We start from the raw sequence: 10,404 nt of genomic DNA, 5'->3' as shown, positions 1-10,404 counted from the left end.
GTAAGGCTACAAATGATAGAAACGTAGGTTTGCCTTTTCTTATTAAACTGATAGTTCGGTAATTTTCACATCTGTCAACACCTGCTTTCTTTGGGATTGGAATTATTGTATTCTTCTCGAAGTCTAAGGGTATTTCGGCTGTCTCATACATCTTGCTCACCAGATGGTAGAGTTTTATCAGGACTGGCTCTCCCAAGGCCTTCAGTAGTTCTAATGGAATGTTGTCTACTTCCGGGGCCTTGTTTCGACTTAGTTGTTTCAGTTCTCTGTCAAACTCTTCACGCAGTATCATATCTCCCATTTCATCTTCATCTACATCCGCTTCCATTTCCATAATATTGCGTTCAAGTACATCGCCCTTGTATAGACCCTCTATATACTCCTGCCGCCGGCCGAAGTGGCCGTGCGGTTAAAGGCGCTGCAGTCTGGAACCGCAAGACCGCTACGGTCGCAGGTTCGAATCCTGCCTCGGGCATGGATGTTTGTGATGTCCTTAGGTTAGTTAGGTTTAACTAGTTCTAAGTTCTAGGGGACTAATGACCTCAGCAGTTGAGTCCCATAGTGCTCAGAGCCATTTGAACTCCTGCCACCTTTCTGCATTCCCTTCTTTGCTTAGAACTGGGTTTCCATCTGAGCTCTTGATATTCATACAAGAAGTTGTTAACGGTGACTTAGGTTGAAAAATAGATAAACGATTATGTAGCCGATCTTTCTAATTGTTTTTATTCGAGTTCTACAAGTACGTGTGCGCCGCTTTTCAGCCTACCGCAGTAGTATTGCTGAATGACAGAATCAAAGTGTGAGTAGTTCTGGTAAAACATGTTTCATGTCGAGGTGGACTCAGAAATACCGCATTGCTACCTAGTTAGCGATAGGGAGTGTACGATAGTGGCATATTTGACGTAAGAGTCAAGTACGGCTTTCTGCAGGCGGTTTTTGCTGCTGTCTGTCTGTGCATTCACCGGAAGGATGGAGCCTGTTGCTAGCGAAGCGCCTGAAGAGACTGTAGTCTTCCTGTCCAGCTCTGCAGACGTCAGCGGTGAAAGGTCCAGAGAGACCAAGAGGCGACAAACCAGAGGGAAAGTAACCCACTGGCCGGGGCTCTGTGTGAGGGCGTGGGTGGGTGTGAGTGTGAGAGAGAAAGAAGAATAGAAGCGAAGTAACAAACTCATGTTCAGTCATGTACTGTAGAATGCTTTCAGGACTACCGAATTTGTCGACGTTGCAAGGAGGTTTTCTGTTTCCGGGCGAGAAGGACTCTACATTCTACCGTCGTTCAGACAAATCGTATCTTCGACCCTCTACGTCCATCCACTCATATTATTTCATGCAACACTTCCCAATGTTAGTACACCATCAGCGTCCTTTTAAACATCGCCAATGTCGCATGTCTTCCTGCATTTAGGCCCACTCGCATTATACACACACACACTACGGTATACTTACAGGGTGTCCCAAAAATTATACAACCCTTTACAGCTCATAACTAAACTCCGTCCGAACAGGCCTCGGAAGGCCCACTGGTACCGACCGACCGCCTTGTCATCCTCAGCAGGTAGGCGATACTGAATGTGGAGATAGAAGGCATGTGATGAGCCCGGCCGTTACTTCTCAATCAAATAACTTCTCGATTGGCCCCAAAAGGCTGAGTGCACCCCGCTTGCCAACAGCGCTAAGCCAACACGAACGGTCACCCATCCAAGTGCTAGCACAGCCCGAAAGCGCTTAACTTCGGTTAGCTGACGGGAAATCCTGTTATCACTGATGCAAGGCCGTTTCCACAGCTCAGAACTACGACAGTTTCTTTTTTCCTTTTTCAGGTGTGACGGCTTGGAAAATGGCTGAAAGCACGCTGAACCCTGAGCAAAGGAAGTTCATTCTGAAGTGCTACCGCAAGACTGAGAACGTAAGTGAAGTGCAAAGACAGTTCAGAATGAAGTTTCAACGACAGGTGCCAACGCGACTCACAATTACTCGTCTCCGAGATACGTTTTAGGAGGAAGGAATTATCAAGAACGCCTACGAAAATCATTCCGGAAGACCACGGTCATCTGCTGGCACCAGAAGAGAAAGATAAATTATCGAAACGTTTCAGCAGACTGCTAGAAAGTCTATAACGCAAGCAACTCGTGAGAAACGGGCGTCCGCCGCATTTTGAATCGCGTCGAATGGAAAAGTTTTATTTCTGGGTTACTTCACGCTCTCGGTGAGGACGATCGTGACCGGAGAACGGAAATCTGTCAGTGGTATCAAGCAAGATGCGCGCAGGACGAATAGTTCACTTACGACGTTTGTGGGAGTTAAGAGGTCATTTTTAACTTACATGGTTCAATTAATCGTCACAATTGTACCTACTGGGCAGTTGAGAATCATCACGTGAGAGTGGAAAACCACACTGTCGTGTGGTTTATCAGCAATTGGTCTGTTTGGACCTTTCTTTTCTGAGCATAAACTGACTGTTGAAGTTACAACAGGAATACGCCATGCCACGCATCGAAGAGCTATTTCCGGATGGAGAATGGTATTTCCAGCAGGATGGAAAACCTCCCCACTACCGCCGCGACATAAAGTCTTACCTTGACGAAACCCTATCGGATTAATTGATAGGACAAGGCGGCAACACGGAGTACTTTGCACGCTCACCAGATTTGGACCACATTATTTTTTTTTTCTATGGGGGCATGTGACGCACAATAAAGTCTTACCTTGACGAAACCCTATCGGATTGATTGATAGGACGAGGCGGCAACACGGAGTACTTTGCACGCTCACCACATTTGACCCACATGATTTTTTTTTCTATGGGGGCATGTGACGCACAATGTTTGCAGCACAAGACGAACTACAATCAATAAACTGAAGCCACCAGTTGAAAACGAATGCGCCAAAAATGCCAGTTGCAACGATTAGGAAAGTGTTGGATTCCATGGGTCAGCACCGGCCGGAGTGGCCGAGCGGTTCTAGGCGCTTCAGTCTCGAACCGCGCGACCGCTACGGTCGCAGGTTCGAATCCTGCCTCGGGCATGGATGTGTGTGATGTCCTTAGGTGTTAAGTCCCATAGAGCCATTTTAACCATCTGAACCGTTGGTCAGCGTTCTCGGTAATTCCCTTGCCGCCTAACAGCAGACCATAAAGAGTACAGAAATACCGTCTGTGTGCTCGTGACAATTTTTTGTCGAACATCGTTACTGGCTATGAAACACGGGTTCATCGCTTCGAACCGGAAACAAAACGGCAATCCATGAATTTTTGTTTGTCGCTACAAAAATGCAAGCGAACTTCTTCTCCATGGCAACACAATGCCTCACAAAAGTCTGTGCACCCGAAATAAGCTCACAAATTTCGATGCATTATTCTCCTAGATCCCGGATCTTGCACCTCCCGACATCCATATCTTTCGCACAATGAAGGGTGCACTCCACGGAAAGTAGTAAATGGATGTTGGGGAGGCTACTGATGCAGCAAGACGTTCGGTCCTACGTCGACCGGTAGAGTTGTATTCAGTAAATGCAGTCCTGAATAAACCAACCTGCTCTCAGGAAAAAAAGTATTGCATTACTCACTGAATGTCCCTCGTAGGTCCTAAGATAGGTTGGGAGTAGTTCGATCGCCCTCACACTTGAAGAACGTCGCCTCTCTTTAAACATAAGAAATATTTCAAATCGATTTTCTTGCGTGACTGTGAGGAAATGTTTCATGTTGTCTATCAAAAATGTAATAAAACGTGTATGAACCGTTAATTCAGATCAACGACAGGAGAGAAATCAGCCAGTGGCTGAGATGAATCGGAGGAATTGTACTTTCAAATGTTTATTAAAAAAAATGAAAGTGAGAAGCAAAGCTCCTGACAGCAATCTATACTTTTCTCTCTTGTCTCAATCGCTGTGAACAGACTATGTTACGTAAATCTGTCCCTCTCCGAGGACGAATTAGTTTTAATTTACAATTAAATACGTTAAAAATGGTTTATATTTAAGGTTTACTAAGATGAAATGTACTCTCCGCAATTATTAAACGTAATATTGCATGTTGTAATATTTGCTTCAGAATTGTTGTGATATTACTTTCATAATTGTTGTAATATTTGTTTCACAAAAGCTATCTCGAACTGCAAGATCAGTAGATCACGGTAAAGAGACGCAATGTCCCGAATACAATTCGTGTTCAACCACTGATTTCAAAGCAAAGGGCGTCCCTGAGGTTGTTTGTGCATCATTTAACAGTTACTTGTGATCATTTTGAGCAAGCACAAATCACTTATACTCTGGTTATCGTCTCCAAACTGTGAAACTGCTGCTATCGCTTCTGTCAACACAGACACCACACAACTGATGGTGATGTTAAATTACTACGGCTCGTAAATGGTAAAAACTTCAGGAGTCAATTTTATTTTCAAATAGCTGTATTCTTTTTAGATGCATGTGACATGCAGTAGGAATAATGCCCTCCGCCATCAACCATGAACACTGCTCCAGTGCTCAATTAGAAAGGAACTATTCTCATCTGGTAATTAGATTTTCACGAATTCCGTCCATTTATTCTAATTCTGGAGCAACATAACACGTCAACTCTCCGAATAGTCCTGAAAAATGGTTCAAATGGTTCTGAGCACTATGGGACTTAACTTCTGAGGTCATCAGTCCCCTAGAACTTAGAACTACTTAAACCTAACTAACCTAACGACATCACACACATCCATGTCCGACGCAGGATTCGAACCTGTGACCGTAGCGGTCGCGCGGTTCCAGACTGTAGCGCCTAGAACAGCTCGGCCACAGCGGCCGGCTACAGTTCTGATCTTGCACCTTCTGAGCACCACCTACTTTTCAAATGTAAGCGTGATTTTGGGGGAAGACGCAAAAGCAATGGTGTCTTCTCCGGAGACATCTTTCTGTGAAGAGGGTATAGAAAAGTTAATATCCCACGATGACAAAGGTCTGAAATATGGTGGCAACTGTCTAGAAAAATAGTTTAAGAAATGATCTATCTTGTAAGTGTATTTCGGCTTAAAAAGCGTTTTGTGAGTTTCTTTTTTTCCAAAACACTACGTACTTTCCGGACATGCATCGAAATATTACTAGTTATAAGGTCCGCCTGTTACGCAGAACTCAGCTTTTTCATAAGACCCAAACATATTTCATCGACTTTAAGCCATTCTGAGTGGGTTTTCTTCATTAAAATCTCTGAACTGTAAACATATTTTAAGTGATAACTACGAAAATACAGCTTTTTTGTTGTTGTCATTACCTTAATTTTACATTACACGGTTATGAAAAACTCTCTGTACAATATCATGTACTGGTAGCTCGACATCTCCACATTAAAATCGTTTACTTGCATATGACGAGCCACCAGGACAGAATATTGCAAGGAGGGTCCTGAATGACAACAACAAAACTCTCCTTTCGCAGATTAGTTATCACGTAAAGTATGTTTACATTTGAGAGATCTGAATGAAGAAAACCCACAGCCGATTGCACAAAGCTGCAGAAACGTGTGGATTATGTAGAAAAAAAATTAAAACAGTGATCTGAGTAACGAGCGGCCTTTTCCTCAACAATATTGTACACTACTGGCCATTAAAATTGTTACACCAAGAAGAAATGTAGATGATAAACGGGTATTCATTGGACAAGTATATTGTACTAGAACTGACATGTGATTACATTTTCACGCAATTTGGGTGCATAGATCCCGAGAACCACCTCTGGCCGTAATAACGGCCTTGATACGCCTGGGCACTGAGCCAAACAGAGCTTGGATGTCGTGTACAGGTACAGCTGCCGACGCAGCTTCAACACGATACCACAGATCGTCAACAGTAGGGACTGGCGTATTGTGACGAGCCAGTTGCTCGGCCACCATTGACCAGACGTTTTCAATTGTGGGAGATCTGGAGAATGTGCTGGCCAGGGCAGCAGTCGAACATTTTCTGTATCCAGAAAGGCCCTTACAGGACCTAAAACATGCGGTCGTGCATTATCCTGCTGAAATGTAGAGTTTCGCAGGGATCGAATGAAGGGTAGAGCCACGGGTCGTAACACATCTGAAGTGTAACGTCCACTGTACAAAGTGCCGTCAGTGCCAACAAGAGGTGACCGAAACGTGTAACCAGTGGCACACCATACCATCACGCCGGGTGATACGACAGTATGGCGATGACGAATACACGCTTCCAATGTGAGTTCACCGCGATGTCGCCAAACACGGATGCTACCATCATGATGCTGTAAACAGAACCCTGGATTCATCCGGAAAAATGACGTTTTGCCATTCGTGCACCCAGGTTCGTTGTTGAGTACACCATCGCAGGCGCTCCTGTCTGTGATGCAGCGTCAAGGGTAACTGCAGCCACGGTCTCCGAGCTGATAGTCCATGCTGCTGCAAACGTCGTCGAACTGTTCGTGCAGGTGGTTGTTGTCTTGCAAACGTCCCCATCTGTTGACTCAGGGATCGAGACGTGGCTGCACGATCCGTAACAGCCATGCGGATAAGATGCCTGTCATCTCGACTGCTAGTGATACGAGGCCGTTGGGATCCAGCAAGGCGTTCCGTATTACCCTCCTGAACCCACCGATTCCATATTCTGCTAACAGTCATTGGATAAACCGGATTCGTGACAGGCTGCAATCCAACCTTTATCAAAGTTGGAAACGTGATGGTACGCATTTCTCCTCCTTACACGAGGCATCACAACAACATTTCACCATGCAACGCCGGTCGACTGCTGTTTGTGTATGATAAATCGGTTGGAAACTTTCCTCACATCAGCACGTTGTAGGTGTCTCCACCGGCGCCAATCTTGTGTGAATGCTCTGAGAAGCTAATCATTTGCATATCACAGCATCTTCTTCGTGTCGGTTAAATTTCGCGTCTGTAGCACATCTTCGTGGTGTAGCAATTCTAATGGCCAGTAGTGTAATTGTTGTAATTTCTAAATGCATTTGCTGGTGTCATTTAAATGATTTTTTCTGTAACTTAAGAGGATAGCCAAGCGTAGAAACCTTTTTTCAGCCTAATTTTTTTACTGCCTTCAAATTTTCCTTAAGATTCATTCATGTAACGTGTGCCATAAATGTTAAAATATGAAACTTCCTGGCAGATTAAAACAGTGTGCCCGACCGAGACTCGAACTCGGGACCTTTGCCTTTCGCGGGCAAGTGCTCTACCATCTGAGCTACCGAAGCACGACTCACGCCCGCTCCTCACAGCTTCACTTCTGCCAGTATCTTGTCTCCTACCTGCCAAACTTTACAGTAGCTCTCCTGCGAACCTTGCAGGACTAGCACTCCGCTGCAAGTGAAAATCTCATTCTGGAAACATCCCCCAGGCTGTGGCTAAGCCATGTCTCCGCAGTATCCTTTCTTTCAGGAGTGCTAGTCCCGACACTCGGTAATTTTATTTAGTTCAAACGGAGAGGATCCTGAGAGGTGTTATGATAGGGGAAAAAAATCGAGGTAGATACATAAATTCAGGTATAAATTATCTTATATTTGATCACACTACCATATCCAATAAGCTGATCCTTCACTATACATTACTATAGTGTTCCTTTACCGTGATTGCTCAATGTGGTGGCAACTGCATGTTGGTAGGTGGATTTGCAGGCAGAATTGCTGGACTCTGTCCCGTCTTGGTGGCGATGATAGACATCAATTTCAGAATAGTTCCAGTTCTTTATCCATCCATCCGAGGCATTGGAAAGTGTCAGGAAAAGCCTCTCTCGGAACCAGCACAATATACAATTTTTACATGGGCAGTGCACATTTTGGTAGCTCGTCCCCGACTGACTCTTCATTCCACCTTTTCTACCTAGGCCAACCACAATTTGCGCGCGCTACACAGTTCCGTTCCCGAGGGGAACCACAACACCTTTTACATACAGAATAACTAAGAACCCTAAGTGAGGATCAGCAATTATATAACAGCCAAACATTTTAATTAGAACAGAACATTTGCACATATTGAAATTTCTACAAAAAATTATTTAAATAAAATTATTTGATTTTAAAAATACCCAAAGAGATTATGTAAGAAAGAGAAAACAAATCATTACAGAGATTATACTTCATTACAGTATCGAATTAACCGTACACTAATTACAGAAGTTCAACGATGGGATGTTAAAACAAATAGAAAGCTAAATGAATCAACAAAAGTGTGTGTAGTGTGTAAGCTATGGTGTTACAAATGCTAAAAGGAACACGAAAAATCGGTTAAATGTAAAAGCCGTAAATTCAACTAAATACCTACTAATTACAAAATGGTTCAAATGGCTCTGAGCACTATGGGACTCAACATCTGTGGTCATAAGTCCCCTAGAACTTAGAACTACTTAAACCGAACTAACCTTACGACATCACACACATCCATGCCCGAGGCAAGATTCGAACCTGCGACCGTAGCGGTCGCGCGGTTCTAGACTGTAGCGCCTAGAACCTCTCGGCCACCACGGCCAGCCCACGAATTTTGTATCACTAATTTTCTCCTCGGAATGCGAAAATATTTTGTTGACACCGATCTACACGGGGAAAGACGATCATCATAATATAATAAGGGAAATCGGAGATGGCTCAGAAAGATGTTCTTTTTTTCCGCGTGCTATTCGAGATTGGAATAATAGAGAATTATTTTGAAGGTGGTTCGATAAACCCTCTGCCAGGCACGTAAGTGTGATTTGCTGAGTAACCATGTAGATGTCAATGTAGAATGTCTGTTCTACATCTACATCTACATACATACTCCGCAATCCACCATACGGTGCGTGGCGGAGGGTACCTCGTACCACAACTAGCATCTTCTCTCCCTGTTCCAGTTCCAAACAGAACGAGGGAAAAATGACTGCCTATATGCCTCTGTACGAGACCTAATCTCTCTTACCTTTGTGGTCTTCCGCGAAATATAAGTTGGTGGCAGTAAAATTGTACTGCAGTCAGCCTCAAATGCTGGTTCTCTAAATATCCTCAATAGCGATTCACGAAATGAACGCCTCCTTTCATCCAGAGACTCCCACCCGAGTTCCTGAAGCATTTCTGTAGCACTCGCGTGATGATCAAACCTGCCACTAACAAATCTAGCAGCCCGCCTCTGAATTGCTTCTATGTCCTCCCTCAATCCGACTTGATAGGGATTCCAAACGCTCGAGCAGTACTCAAGAATAGATCGTATTAGTGTTTTATAAGGGGTCTCCTTTAGAGATGAACATCTTCCCAAAATTTTACCAATGAACCGAAGACTACTATGCTCCTTCCCCACAACTGCCATTACATGCTTGCCCACTTCATATCGCTCTGCAATGTTACGCCCAAATATTTAATCGACGTGACTGTGTCAAGCGCTACACTACTAATGGAGTATTCAAACATTACAGGATTCTTTTTTCTATTTGTCTGTATTAATTTAAATTTATCTATATTTAGAGTTAGATGCCATTCTTTACACCAGTCACAAATCCTGTCCAAGTCATCTTGTATCCTCCTACAGTCACTCAACAACGACACCTTCCCGTACACCACAGCATCATCAGCAAACAGCCGCACATTGCTATTCACCCTATCCAAAAGATCATTTATGTCGATAGAAAACAACAGCGGACCTACCACACTTCCCTGGGGCACTCCAGATGAATCCCTCACCTCCGATGAACACTCACCATCGAGGACAGCGTACTGGGTTCTATTACTTCAGAAGTCACATATTTGGGAACCAATCCCATATGCTCGTACCTTAGTTAGGAGTCTGCAGTGGGGCACCTAGTCAAACGCTTTCCGGAAGTCAAGGAATATTCCATCCGTCTGATACCCTTCATCCATGGTTCGCAAGATATCATGTGAAACTGGGCGAGTTGCGTTTCGCAGGAGCGATGCTTTCTAAAGCCGTGCTGTTGCATGGACAGCAACCTCTCTGTCTCAAGGAAATTCATTATATTCGAACTGAGAATATGTTCGAGAATCCTGCAACAAACCGATGTTAAGGATATTGGTCTGTAATTTTAAGGATCCGTCCTTCTACCCTTCTTATATACAGGCGTCACCTGCGCTTTTTTCCAGTAGCTCGGGACTTTACGTTGGGCAAGAGATTCGCGATAAATGCGATCTAAGTAAGGATCCAATGCAGTAGAGTACTCGGGGTCTTAGTTCTGCACCAACATGCTTCGTGACTCAAGGATGAAAGCATGAAAGATCAAAACCATAAACACAGTTTGGGATGACACTGTGTGAAAAAAAAAAAACATGAGAAGTGTCTGCAAATATTGACTGCGTGGCAGAATTCCTGTTCTGCTTAGCGAGGCATCGGTTGGGGACGCTGGAACACACATCAGCGGTCGATGCGAGGAGGGTTGAGTCACTCACGTCGAAGTTCGCTACTCAAGAACTGGAACGCCGAGGTCGAGAAGCGATTTA

The sequence above is a fragment of the Schistocerca serialis genome, chromosome 10, assembly GCF_023864345.2.
Source record: "Schistocerca serialis cubense isolate TAMUIC-IGC-003099 chromosome 10, iqSchSeri2.2, whole genome shotgun sequence".
NCBI classification, from domain to species: Eukaryota; Metazoa; Arthropoda; class Insecta; order Orthoptera; family Acrididae; genus Schistocerca; species Schistocerca serialis.
Note: the sequence above shows the minus strand (reverse complement) of the source record.